Consider the following 15,374-nt stretch of genomic DNA (forward strand, 5'->3'; position numbering starts at 1 on the left):
TAGTCTCCAGCCATGACTGTTAGAAGGGTTAAAAGCCTACATTCAAAGATCAGGCTCTGTACACAAATGTGGGGCTTACACATCCATTCAAACTTTCCAGACCTCGATCTCATCATTCCACCCATTGAAAGAGGGTGCCCATTCCCACAGTTGCTGCTAGCACTCAAATATTATGATTCACTGAATTCTTAATCACCTACACTCTCAACATAACATGATATCTGGTCCTTCCTCTCATTACAAGGTTAAAACCCAGATGCTGTCTTGGCTGACTAACACTTGTGCATTGCACGCACTGGCAGGAGATTGCACTGGAGCTGCTGGCAGTTGCCTGCATAGAAAAGTCTCAGGAGGTAAGTAGAGCAATCAGGACAAATGCTAGCTCACTTCTAATGAATGCCTTAGAATGCCAGCCTGTTTTGAGCAAGCTGGCTATTTTCAACTACAAGGAATTCACTGAGGAGACCCAGGTGATTTAAACTCAGATCTGAAGACATTGGTTAATCTCAGCTACTTCATTCCTTTTAATTTTTCCCTTCCCAACCCTAGAGTTTTTTGCTTCAGCCTCCAGTGCTCCCTCTAGTCTCAAGCATCTCTTCCCAATTCAAAAGGTGGGATAACAAAGTGAATTTATTTTTAATTCCAGGGAGAGAGAAAGGAGGATGAAATACACAGCAAAAGTGAAGAGGAACTGGATTCACACCCTTCTTACTTGCTCTTGTGGTCGAGTTAGTATACTAAATCCACTTATTACTCTCCATTCTAGAAGAAAAGTCAAAGCTGTAGCTCTGGAATGTATTAAGTACATGAATACACGGACTGGAGGGAAATGAATGTCATGGGGGTATTATGGAAGGGCATGGAGACAGAAGCCAGGGACAAGTTCTAATGATGTCAATGCTATCAGTAGTGTTTGTGTTCTTCATCAAAATAAGGAGTAAAGATAGCATAAAGTTATCTACTTGTTCATTCTCTTTATCAAGGTTTATTGTATTATTCAGTGGCCACATTATAAGTCTTTTTAAAAAATTGTCACATATCCCTCTGCTATTTCTAGTGCCATGCACACCATTTCTTCTTGAGGTCATGGAACCCACAAGCCTTGGAGTTTGGAAAGCAGAATCATAATGACGACTCTACTACTATAATATTCTGTCTGGTGTTAAAAACAAGTCATTCAATCTGCTAAATGAACTAGGCACATGGGAACCATCACAAGGGCCAGAGTGATTGTCAAAGAAGATAACAAAATGGGAAAAGTACTGGGGAAGAGGTATCCCAGCAGCCTCCTTCTAGAATAAAGACAATGCTGACTAAGACATACTTGTATTTTAAAGTAAGGATCAGATGTAATAAACATATTTCATAATCTATCAAAATATAAATCCTTTTACAGTGGGGTAGATATAGGTCCACTATTTATCAGCATGATGTGGGTCTTAATATTGTTGACTGTGAAAATACAAATGAATACAGTAGTATGTTAAAATGACTTTGTTTTTTCCAAATACTTTTCAATGTAATAACCTATGAAGGTAAGCTTCTTCTGACTTTATAAACACAAAATATGGGGGGTATGAATTTCATGCCCTCAGGCAGGGACTGGAGCATCTACCTTGTGATGGCCAATGTTTTGTTTTGAGAGGGTCTCCCTTTTTGAAGCTCCCTAACCATACATGAGTCATTTTCTTAATCTTTGCTCTTAGAGCTCTTGCTATCACCAGCTTGTACCTGATTTCTCCAAGCTGTGAGATAGTTGTTTAATACTCAGATGTATTCTGATGTGAATCAAGGTTTTAATTTTTAAATTATCACTAATATTGTTCTATTTGTAAAATTCTTGTTTCTTATTCTTAGAAGACTTGTGAATTTTGTTCAAAGGACATATGAGAAGAACATCCTAGGAAGACCATGACAGACAAGGCTTTCCTTCAGTCTACTCAGAGAGAAAAATGATAGAAGGTTCTGTATTCCATGACATACTTCTAGTATCTGGTATTTAAAATGGATCAATGCAAAGACTTGGAAATGTACTGTAACTGATTGGTTTTCCTAATTTTGTCATGGGAGTGAGTGTGCCTCGAGTGACATGATGCTCTAGTCACAGGCATCTTCAGAAAGACCCTTGGAGAAGCAGTAGGGGTAATTTTTCTCAGGAAGTGGAACTTGGCCTAATTGCTAAGTGAGACAAAGAATACTCACCATACAGACAGAATACTATTAAAGAGAGAAATCCATTAAAGGCTGGGAAGCTCACATCTGGGGCAGCAAGCTCTCTGTGGCTCTCTATGGCAGCAAAAGACTTGCCTGCACACTTCTGTGAACTTGCTATACACAAGGCTTTCTCAGGAATTATGTTCAAAGAGACGGAGCTGGAGGAGGTGTCACATATACAGGCAAAACTTTCAGTATGTATATGATTGAAAGAGTTTAATATTGAGTGAGCATCATGGGATATTAAAAATAAGTCAGGCATCTAGGACAACTAATGGTATTGCTACTAGGCTAATTCCCCAAACTCCATTATTCAAAGTCACATAAAGTCACTCAAAATATCTTTATTGATGAATTATTCCCAACATCATTTTATTTTATTTTATCCTACTGTTTTGTTGTTGTTGAGACCTGACCACAATGTGTAGCCCCACAGAGCCTAGAGTTCATTGTATAGTACAGGATGATTTCAAATTTATAGAAATTCTTTTGCCATAGCCTATGAGTGCCAGGATTATAGGAATGAGCCACACCTGATCTTCATGGCATTTTATATCTATCTCTATCAATAAAGTCAAATTTGGGATTATTCTTTATTTCTGTGACTATTACAGTGATACTTTAATGGAGATTCACAGAAATTATGACAAATTAAATTCACTAAGTATAAGCAGTGGTGAGTTTTTATGAGAACAAAGGCCCATCTTAACATGAAAAAGTTCAACATACAAATCAAAATTATAAATATAGTCAAAGATTTAATGGTTTTGTAAATCTTTGCTATAGTCAAGAGAAGGAATACATCAGGATACATCAGACACTATATTACAGCAGCCAACTGGTATCTTATGACACAAGGAAGGGCAGACAGTAGGAATAACACTATCAGAAAAAGTTCTATAAAGACCTCATGACCAGAAGGGCACAGGCATAAGCCTTGTAGACAAAAATATGAGGAAGCCCGAGCTAATGGGCAGCAATATCATTAGGTCCTACTTCATACTGGGCTCCAAAATAACAAGCAACTCCCCCAGAGCCACATAGCCTATGACAGCTGAACCAAAATACTTCTTAAAGTACACAAGGTAGGTCTCCCACTGTCTTCCGAGTATATGTTTGGAGAACCACTTGGTGGCCTTGAGGTCAATTATTAGGTCACTTCAGCTCCTAAATTTCAGTAAGATGTATCTTGTTCTTACTTTTACATTTGAATCCTTCTCCATGATCTTGGAAGTTTCTTCCATTTCTTCTTAATGGGTAAAATACACAAACAAGGCAGCGCATACTCCCTCAGTTCCTGCCATTTACATTACTCACAAAATATTTTCTTTATTCTTAACCCTTCTTAAGCATAGCTCTATAGGTCTTCCACTTTGATTCCTCCAATTGCTCCTTGAAATTGTTGTATTAAAACACAGGTCTGTTGTATTAAAACACAGGCAAGAATCAATAATTCACAGAAACCCAATATGTAGAGAAAGTTGTCCTCCTTAGAAATAACACCTGTCACTTGAATTATCTTTTACCCACCACTCCTTAGGCATCGCTTCTCTTATCTCTGCCCTCTTGCACTCTATATGGGCTTCTTTGTTTTATCCAGCCTCTCTCTTCATAAACACAGCACCTAAGTAGAGCTTAGGGTACAAGAAGAGAACAGCAACCTTGGACAATTTTTAAAGCAACTATTTTATTTTCTTATATTTCCAACAAGATAAATTTCAAAAGTTCTCTATGTTCCCTTAGCACTAGGAGCAATAAGAAAAATAATGTAAACATTGTTAGAGATGCTCCATGGCAAAGAACAGAAGCTAAAGGACAGTGAAAGGGGAAACACTCAACCCCATTCCTAGGGCCTAGCAGGAAAACAGAAGGTAAGCTGAAAGTTGGTCAATATATAGATGATAAACAGATGAACAGACAGATAAGATAAAATATGCACAGAGAAACAGAGAAATTTGTTAAATTTGCTATGCTACCTAAATGAACACTTGCAGCTGATCAAATCATTTTAAACAAGTATTTTAAAATGAAGCATACTGGTGATATAATTTTATATTTTAAAGCTTATAGACAACAACACCTACACAAAGTCACTTAACATGGAGAAGTTAAGCTGGTGTATAAGGAGAGCCTTCACTCCTACTGACTAGTATTCATGGTGCTGGAAGGTTCTCTGCATGCTATCTAAGGAGGAAGATAAACACTAATCCATCTACAAGCTCTTTGATCTACAATGATGACCTCCTGGCAAGATGCACTAGTACAATCGTGACACAAAGCTTATGGGAATAACCAACCACTATCTAACTGGATTTAAGGCCCACTTCATGAGATGAAACCATCCCCAACACTGCTCAGTGGCCAAGAACACAAGACTTGAAAGCCCATGGACCTAGGGGAAAATCAAACACTACTGTTCTGCTAAATGAACACAACAATAAAATGACTCATACTGACATTCTGCTATATTCATAGATCAGTGTCTAGCTCAGCCACCATCAGAAAAGCTTCCTCCTGCAGTAAATGGGAACAGAGACCCACAGTCAGACAATATGCAGAGATAGAGAACTTGGAACACTCAGTCCTAAATGGGATGCCTCCACCACATCCCTCCCCTCAAGGCTCCAGGAACTCTGTGAAAGAGAAGATGGAGAGTGAAAGAGCCAGTGGGGATGTAAGACACCAAGAAAACAAGTTCTTCTAGACATAGCAGGACCACTGTATATATGAACTCGCAAGAACTGAGGCAGCATGTACAGGGCCTACACAGAGACCTGTGTAGGAGAGAGTCCCAGCATAGAGAACTACAAACCCTATCCCTAACCCATAGCTATCTCCAATTGATAACCTCTCGTAAATGAAAAACTACTTCTTTCCAACTGGGTCTCAGTGGCTATGCAAACCAGTCGTAAGGGCAGACCTCACGCCCAACAGCAAACAGTCAACAGAAAAAGAATTCAGTGGCATCTTTGAAGGTTTTTGGTCTCATAATGTTTAGTTGGAACATTTAGTTATTTATTTATAGTTTTAAAATCATCTACATTTATTAATTTTAAATTATCATTATTTTTAATTTTTAAAATGTTAATTTATGTGTAATGCATATATAATCTTATATTATTGTTCTTTATGTGCCTTTTTCTCCAATGAGAGACTTACAGGATGTTGATTCAGTTGGGAGGAGATGTGAGGATCTAGGAGGAGTTAGGGGACAAGAAACTGTAATCAAAATATATCATATGAAAAAAATCTATGTTCAATAAAAGAAAAACTGAAAAAAAAAGGATAAAAATGTACAGACTAGTATACAGTGTAATACTATTTAATAAAGGATCAAAAGAATATTAACAGAGATAGTTATTTGGAGTGGGCTTATAGAAAATTTTTGTATTTGTTTAAGTTTTCTGTATTTTTTAGGGCATTAGAATTAACTTGTGATGTTCAAAGTTTTTTAAGGAAGTCCATGTTTTCATTAATGATACTCAAGCCTTTAGAATATTATAAGAAAAACACCTGTGTGTGATAACTAGAAATTAAAATTGAGAATAGATAGCAATGTCCCTCCCCTCATTTTCATGTGCCAGGCTAGGAAGTTAGTCCAATATGGTGTCACCTCATATCGTCCATCCTGAGTAAAACTGAGAGCTCTATTTTCTCAGCAACAAGAGAAAAGTTGGCTACAGGAACATCTCACCCAAAATAACATGATAAAAATTATTTAGGAAATAATAAAGTATAGTTACAAACTGCACGTGTACCACAGAGCAGTCCCACAACAGAGGGTCGCTTCATTTTTAAAACTCAGGTAACAAAATAAAAATATACTTCCATGAATATAAGGAAGGACAAGAAATTGAAGTCAACAAATAGTTTAAAATGGAATTTAACTCATATCCTTTCAAGAAATACAAAGGATATGTTTTTCACCTAATAAATATTTTAAAGATAAACATATTGCATCATAGAGAAGACACACAACTATTAGAAAAGCTGTAAGGAAAATAACATGTGACTGGCAGGAGTGTAGGCCCTGGAAGACATGCCAATCCCCCACTCCTAAGACCATTCATCTATCAGAAAGTTACACATTTCCATAGAAGCTAACATTCGCTCTCCCATATTCTCCAATTTGGCCTGAAAGAAACAGGGGCTTCTGCATTTTCTGAAGTTATGAAACACCATGCCCTTCTAATCACCTCATTCTTTGGCAAAGCAGAAAACTTCTGAATGGCCAGGAAGGAAGGAAGGAAAGAAGGGAGGGAGGGAGGGAGGGAGGGAGGGAGGGAGGGAGGGAGGGAGGGAGGGAGAGAGGGAGGGAGGAAGGGAGGAAGGGAGGAAGGGAGGGATGAAGGAAATAGTGTGGCTAAGCATTCTGTGAATTCCTCTGTGTGAATTGACCTGCCCACCAGACACACACTTTCTGGGCACTGGCTGGGCCCCTACACATGCCTTTGCAGGTATATGATGAGTCCAAAATCCCTTTTATTCACTACTGAGACACAACAGAGGTGTGTGCTCTAATCTGTGCTCTAGTAAGTTGTATGACATACCAAGATTTTCATTAGAAAAACAAGCTTCTTTTGTGATGAAGGATTCTGCAACCTCCTGGGTTGTGACCCAAGATGAGATGCACACATATAACAGCAAATATTGGACAACTTTACCTCCTTAGTTTTTTGAACTCAGGATTAACCACAGGAGAGAAATAAAAGTTATTACTCAAATTGTCACCACAGCCCACAGCACACAAAGATTTCTATGAAAACTATTTCCCACAGCAAAAATCTAAAGGCATAGAAATTGAGTATTGGATGAATACGCTATCGTTAAAATAATAACAGACACAGATGATATCATTCTGTTCAGTGATTTGAAGTTACCTTTAGGACAATCTCATGAAGACCACATATCCACTAGTAGTTTTTAATTTTAATATATGTTTAATATATGTTTTAAATATATTGTTAAAATACAAGTGATATACATCTTTAGAAAAAGCCTGGAACTACAAAAATGTAAGAACCAAAACAGGGACAAGGAAGTCCCTTTGCCATGACTTCCAACAGCTGCTATGAGCAGCTTTCTCTAAGTACTCTTGGAAAACAACTTCAAATAATTCAATGTGCATTATTAATGACCACATTTAGAGTAATTGTCTAACCTCATAAGAAATATTTAAATGTCATAACCCTTCTGCACCAACTTTTGTAAAGATTCACATGGAGACTGAAAGAGGTTCTGTCAGGATCTTGCTATTATGGCGTTTTAGGCTATGGAGTCTTTACATGGTCAATGTTTCCTGCTATGAACAAAAACTATATAATATGAAAATTATACTACTAGGTTTTTATTTTGACGAAAACAAAGCACAAAACAATTCTTCAGTCTGGCGCATCACTCTTCAGAGATAACTGTCATAAGCAATATTGAATGAATCCCATCCACAAATACACACACCTAGCCCCCCCATACACATAGATGCTTTATAGAGATAAAATTGTTCTTAAAAGTTTAAGATATGTTTGCTTATGTCTGTAATCCCAGTATTTGGAAGGCTGAAGCAGGACAGTTGCCATTGACCAAAGGCCAGCCTGGCATACAGTGAAAGAGCTTGAATCAAAATTAATCTTTTTTCAAGATGAAACAACAGGTTTCATTTTGAAAAGATGTACATAGATAGATACATAGAGAGGTACACAGACAGATAAATCTCTACCTGGAAAAGACCTAATGTCTTAGTTTGTATAGAGTAACTATGAAACATCTGCTGTCCTGTCAACTCAGGACAAGATCCACAAATTAAACAGCCACAGGAAAAGTTAGTTATTCAGTTTCCATACTGTAGCAGACTCAGAAAATGCCACACCAGCCTTTTGTTCTACCTCTCATCGCCTCTATGATCTCCACACTGTTGTGAATGTAGGACTGTTGTCAGTTTATCATAGACATTTACTGACCCAAATTCCTGATTGCAATTAATCTTCTGACCTCAGCCTTTGCGTAGCTATGACAATTGGCACATCCACTGTCTTTAGCCAATGTGTTGTGTGCACATTGCAAGGTAAGGAGAGCCACAATGACTGGCTGTGTTCTTCACATGCGAGGTCCTAGGGTCAAGGTCAGCCACCAAGCTAACATGGAAAGTCAGTTCTTAAGCATCTCCAAGATAAGCAAATAATTAGTGCTCTAGAAAGCAATGCAGCTAGCACCAACCCCTCTCCCCTCAAAGAGGAGATTCATTTTGTGCCACTAAGTTTTATTTAAAGACCATGCAATCGCATCCCAGCTGGCTTCATTGAAGCAACAACGTGGGCAATCAGTGACACCAACTGCAATGCCTTCGTTTCTATAAACAGTAATGAGTGGAGGGGGTAGGATGGTACTAGAAGCTTATGTATAAACAAGAAAAATCATTCCAGCAAGATTGTCTGGGCTGACTCACAGCATCTCTGATGGGGCATCAGGGGAGACTGAGATGTCCAGTATTTAATGGCATTAGAAGAGATGCTCTGACATGATGTTAGGAACACTGTGCAAGAAAAATAACAAGCAAATACAGCAATTATATGCACTGAGCTGAACAAAGCGAAAGAGTCAAACATTGTGTAGAACGTTCCACAGAAATCAAGGGAGCAGAGCTGTAAGTATTCCCCAGGTGTTCCTCTTGTGTCACAGATTAGGCTCCGTGTACCTCTGTAAGAAGCTAATGGAGTTCATCCGGCCCTGGATAAATGGTCATGTTGATGCAAGGGCATAGGGGACAGTTAATAAAAATAACTAGGAAGATCATCTGACCATGGGCAATGCTAAGTAGACTTAAACTGAAGGGTAGGTCAATTCTTTTATAAAAGGAATACTCCTCAAAAAGTGTTTTTATTCAAAAACGTTATTCCCCAAGAGGAGTATGTAGGTATCAGTCCTGTCCCTTGAATCACAGCTGTTATGTCACATTCCCCAGCACTTCGTTTGGAATCCTTAGGTGCTTTACACACTCAAGGAGATTAGTATGAATCTTGAGCCACATGGGTTTTTCCTTTCTTGATGTGATCCTTATTGTTAAATCTAATAAAGCTTGGTTAAAATGAAACAAGCAAAGGCTCTCGAGTTTCTTACGTGGGCATTCATTTCATCCTTCATGGTATCATGCTCTTTGTTTTTGTGTATATCTCTTCCAACTGGGTCTCTATGAACTTCTCATATACTTGTGCCCAAGATTTTTTTTTTTTTGATGAATTGAGCATGATAGAGAATGGCAGAAAAAAAAAGGGAAGGAAGCCTTTTGGAGAGAGATAATTGCTGTGATGTACGTATGTATTCTAGGCTTCAGGAAGGGTCTGGTTTGCTTCTTCTCTTCTGCTGCATTTAACACAGAGCCAGAAAGACAGAGTGCAGCTCCATGACCCAAGTGAGAGCAACATTGAGCCTGATCCCTTCCCTATGAAGAGCTGGTGCACCCTGTCTAAATGCACAAACTTAGGAGAGAAACGCTGTGTTTATTTGCACTTTCCTTTGGCTGCAAAACTACTGTCACTGCTCTAAGCAACACAGTAAGTTCTTGCTTATTCAGATATGATTGTGGGCATCAGAATGTCACATTTCTATGTAAGTAAAATAGAGCAACTTAATCCCTTCAAGACTTAAAATGAAATCCCAACTATAAAAAAGATAATCACAAAGTGGTATGTGCGGAGAACTGGTACAGTGGTAAAGGAGCAATGTACCAGCCACAGGAAGAGCAACTGCTAAGGTACTGCAGGGTAACGAAGCTTAAGACTGCGGCATAACACATTAATTACTAAAATACTATGAATGGAAGTCAACACGTATATTCATTAAATACTACAGAAGATATCAGAAAGAAACTGGAGTGTTTTGACTGAGAAGAACCCTAAACTTGACTCCTATACTTTACACTAACTTATTTTAAGCAGGATTGCATATCCTATCAATCAGAATACGGCAGGTAAGAAACTACCCCTTAAAGGAAATTACTTAAGAATATGGTTTTAACTTCTCATTTCTATTAAATGTCCATCATATATCATTAACAACAGAAACTCAGGGGCACAGGCTAATGGAGTAACCATTACCCTGAATACCACCACCACCAACTACTAGTAGCAGTAGCAGCAGCAAAAATAACAACTGAACAACAAAAAATCTTGAAGTGCATTGTGCTCTGGGCAACTGGAGTTTCCATGAAACAGTGCATCACCAGCTCATGTTTCATTATCCAGTACTCATGGGCATTCCATGGGAATGGAATAAAGCTGTCTGAAGTAGCTTAAATGGGAAATATCCCCCACAAGTTCTAGTGTTTAAATACTTGGTTCCCAGTGGGTGGTACTGTGTATAGAAGTTTAGGAGGTGTGGCCTTGTAGGAGGAAGTGTGTCACCAGGGTAGGTCTTTGGGGGGTTAGAGCCTCCTGAGTGTATTTGAAGCCATGTGATCTCAACCCTCTGCTCCTGCCCTCATGCCTGTCACTTGTTGCCATACCTCCTTACCATGATGGACTCATCACTCTAGAAACATGTGTATAAATAAACTCTTCTCTAAACTGCTTTCAGTAGTGTGTTTTATCACAGCAACAGAAGAGTAACTAATATATCCAACAATTTCCCCAGGAGGAGAACCCAAAGTGTTGAGCAAAAGATGCAAATGACAATTCCATAGTAAGACAATAAGAAATCCAGAAAAAAAAAAAAGAAAAAAAAAAAAAAAACAGAAGTCAACAAAGAAAATATACCAATGGCACAAAAGCATATGGAAAGCTGTCCAATACAATATTCTATTAGAGAATTTCAAATTAAAGCAAAGAAATATGACTACACACCTATTAGGTTGCCAAAAATCCAACAAATTCACAACGGCAAATTAAGGCAAGGATAAGAGCCCAAGAATATGTACTTGTTGATGGTCAGAATGCAAAATACCATAGCTACTGTTGACGAAAGAAATCAATTTTCTTTTATTACATAATCCAACAATTGGTATTTGCCCAGAAGAGTTGAAATTTTATTTTCACACAAAAGCATGTACATTGATGTTTATAACAACTTCATTCATTATTTTCCAAACTTTAAATTACCAAAATATTCTCTGCTAAGTGAGTGAATAAATAAACTGCCATACATGCTAGCAATGAATATGCTTCAGAGTTAGGAATAAATGAGCTGGCAAGACATGAAATAAAATGAAAGAAATTTAAATGTTTCTTAAGTGAAAGAGGCCACTTTCAAAAGACTACGTACTATGTTACCACAACAATAAGATAGTCTAATGAAGGTAAAACCATGAAGATAGTTTTTTAAAAAACAGTGTCTTTTAGAAGTTAAGGGGGGGGTGAATAGTTAGGGAACAGATTTTGGGGGCGGTGAAACACTCTGGGTTGGTTATACTATAATGGTTGAAATATGCCATTATCCAAACCTATGGGATGTATACAACCAACAGAAAGTACACATTGCCAGTGAAACTTCATGAATTTATTGCAATGGATGAGCCACTCTGATGAGAGACACTAAGAGCAGAAGAGACCAGGTACCTATGAGAGCTGGAGTTTATAAGACACCTCTTTACCTGCCTTTCAATTCTGTTATGAATCTACAACTACTCTGGAAAATGGCATAGGGCTCCTAATGGCATTGCATTCATACATAGACAGTAGACTATCTAAAACAAAGTAACCTATAATAAACAACATCTTCTTGAGTTTTCTGACATTGACTTTGAAAAGCTATTGTAAAATTTAAAAATTGAAAATTAAAACCATAAGAAACTATAAACAACTGTCCTTAAAAGGTAGATTTTTGTCACTTTTTAAAAATGTGGTAGATGTCTTCTCTCTCTCTCTCTCTCTCTCTCTCTCTGTGTGTGTGTGTGTGTGTGTGTGTGTGTGTGTGTGTGTGTGTGTGTTTTGTTGGACATAAAATTCAGGACTTCAGGCATACAAGACAAGCGACAAGCACTCTACCACTGAGCTATACCGTCAGCCCATTGGATATCCTGATAATTTTCCAAATATCAAGTACAAAATATTTTATTTCCATTTGTCCTCATGGTTGACATCTGTCACTTTTACCTTTGAAGAACAAAGAACAAGATTTTCAATAACTTTCAAATGTTGACACCGGAAAGAAGGCTACATGGGCGAAAGTGCTCCTTGCACGAACATGAGAATCTGAGTTTGAATCTCCAGAACCCATGTAAAAACTGGATGCAGTGTGAGAATGTGTGATCTTAGTGGCCTTATGGAGAGACAGGAATCTGGGATAGGGGAATCCCTGGATATTTATGGGCTAGCTAGCCTGCTATACACAACAGAAAAACAACAAAGGGACCCCATGTAAAACTAGAAGGAAGGAAAGCAAGCCAGGACATGAGGTTTTCTTCTGACTTTCACATGAACCCCATGGCATAGGAATGCCTGCATTCACACACACAAAAGCATGACCACGGACACATAAACATATATAAACACACACACAACAACAACAAAAACAATAACAACAACAATAACTTAATGTTTTGAACAAATATAGATTAATAGGAAATAAACTTATGAACAATAACCATATGGTAAACAAATATCCTTTTTTGAATCATTTCATTGCCCTGTATACCCAAACCTGGATACCCAAACCTGATGCACAATGTCTGAGATAACTTGTCTGCAAGTGGGCAATTTTCATTTGGGTGTTTGCACTATACTTGAAAACAGTGGCACTTTGAGTTCTAAGTGTGTGCTTTTATCAGGCTCAGTCAGTAAATTATGCTTGCCTAGGGTATCTGAATTCCATGTCAAGGAAACTAGATGTTCTTGTTGGACTACAACTCTAGACATCTGGTAATCCTTCACTCTGCTAAGCTAGGAAGCCTCTCCCTTATTGCACATTGCAGAAGAGTCACAACGATCACTTCCATGTGGCTTTTCTAGAATAATTCAGTGACAGTTAAAGCAAGCAAGCATATGCCTTCACACCTACCCATACATTTACCTTATTCCTCCTACAGGGACTATCACCCAGCAGGAGCTTCCATCTCAGGGGCTTGGGTTTTCCTCCTCTACAAAATCAGAATGGACCCTGATGCAGTGAGAAACCTGTATCCCTAAGCTCATTGGTGGAACACCAGGGCTTTTCCTTACACATCTACAGAGGAATGGGAGCAGATGTGAAAGCCATTGTTTTGATCATCACTCTTCAGTGCCTATTTCTTTATAAAAGACCCACCTCTTGGTTTCATTCCCTTTTTAAAATGATAGAAATGTCATATTCTCCGAACAGAGATGTTTAGACATTTAAGCTTCTAATCTACCTTTTAATGGATTGTCTCCATATGCTTAAAATCACTTAATTTTGGTAAATGAGAAAAAAATATACCCAAGTAATGAAAGAGGATCAGCCTTGAGCAACTGACTTCACCATGTACTAAGACTGCCTTCCAAGTGTCCCTATCATCTCCACACTTCTGAAGTGCTAAGGAGTTATATAATGGTAGACTTACTAAACTAGATATGATATTAATGTCCAATAATACAGAGCAGAGGCAAGAGTGATAAATGTCCCTAAAAAGCTCAAAACCAAGAGTTAATTTAAATTTAAAGCCCATTTAGTTGACAAAATATAAATAAAAAGTGAAACATTTACAATTTTAAAGGCTGAGTATGTTAACAGAATCTTTCAATCTATTGTAGTCAATCACATTCCAGGCCCCTCTGGTATGTGTTCAGTTCAATTACAATGAAGAAATAGCCAGAACAGAATTATAAATACATATTGACATTGTTTAAAACATCACCAAATTCCTTTCAGGCATGATTTTTAAAACTTACAGTGCTTTCATAGCCTGTTTTTAATAAATTCACTTTATGAACAATTATAGTTTCTTTACTCCAATTTGCATGAGAGCATTGGGCACACCAATATTATCTGCAGAATTGCTGTGAGGTTATGCTAAAGGCAGAAGCCACAGTAATGACACCAATTTAAAACAGAACACACTGAAAATATCTATACATGTTAAGCATATTGCACACAATAGAATGGTACCTGATATAAAAGAGTTCAATTAAATCTTTAGCTGCTATCAAATCATTTTATTCCACTTATGATGTGTGCAATATGGTCATAGTTATTTAGATCTGTACACAGCCATGTTATGTTAGTTGCATACAATCACAAGCTATACTCATAATTTAAACAAAGACCCTATAGTTCCAGAAACATTGTCTTGGAAAATAACTACATATTACTCTGTGAAAGACTAGGGTAGAGGTCTCATCTTCCTTGTTTGGTACTGTAACCTTTTGCAAAACTTTTTCTAGAGAACTAGTTCCCCAAAAGAAAATATTTACCCACTAAGTAAAATTACATGTATAAATAAGACACCACAATTCCCACAGATCCACACACTAAAAGAAGATGAAGTCACAGACAGGAATCAGGCAAGAGCTAGCAGCATTTCCAATCTCTACTTTTTCAGATTAAAGCCAAGACTTTTTCAAGTAGAGTGACTTCTGGAAGCTGCCTGGTAACTGCCTCCTAACTGATCTCTTGACTCTAAGCCCCATGCTTGCAGCAGCCCATGCTACCCAGTCACAGGGATCACCCTTTCCATTTGCAGCTGTTACTATTTGGAAAATGAACTCTGCCTGCCATCCGAAAATTTTACCTCATTGACTCTGAGAAAGTGCCTTGCTCAGTCACACACCACACATGCCTTAAAACTTCACACCAAAGAAGCCAATGCCTTCCTTACAGCCTGTTCCCGTTCTATTTAACGTGAACTGGGAGAGTTGAAATGTTATCTGAGTGCATCTCCAGAGGCTTCCTGGGTCACATACCATTAAGATGCAAGTCTTGACTGTAGAGCATTTTAGTTGAAAGAAGTAGATACCTCTTTCAAGACTCACAGATACAGTAACAAAATGAGAAGGAAGTCTAGCTAACCTGAATTACACAGAAGTAAAACATGAGATCACATTGCCAATTTCATTTCACAAGTGTGTTCACAAATATCCCACAGTTAAATTTTCTAGTTTCTTTAAAACTAGCTTCTAGTTTTATTTTTTGACTGGTGAATAATTAGAAAGTCCAAGTTTGAAAAAAGATGAATGAAAGTGCATATATATATATATATATATGTATATATATATACA

General features: G+C 37.8%; 1 protein-coding gene across 1 annotated transcript in view; it reads right to left on the reverse strand.

Moving 5' to 3' along the window:
* Fgf12 (fibroblast growth factor 12) overlaps nt 1-15,374 on the reverse strand; it is a 354,306-nt gene that overhangs the window by 337,695 nt on the left and 1,237 nt on the right. The gene's annotated exons all lie outside the window — the stretch shown is intronic.

Source organism: Phodopus roborovskii, unplaced genomic scaffold (assembly GCF_943737965.1).
Source record: "Phodopus roborovskii unplaced genomic scaffold, PHOROB, whole genome shotgun sequence".
NCBI classification, from domain to species: Eukaryota; Metazoa; Chordata; class Mammalia; order Rodentia; family Cricetidae; genus Phodopus; species Phodopus roborovskii.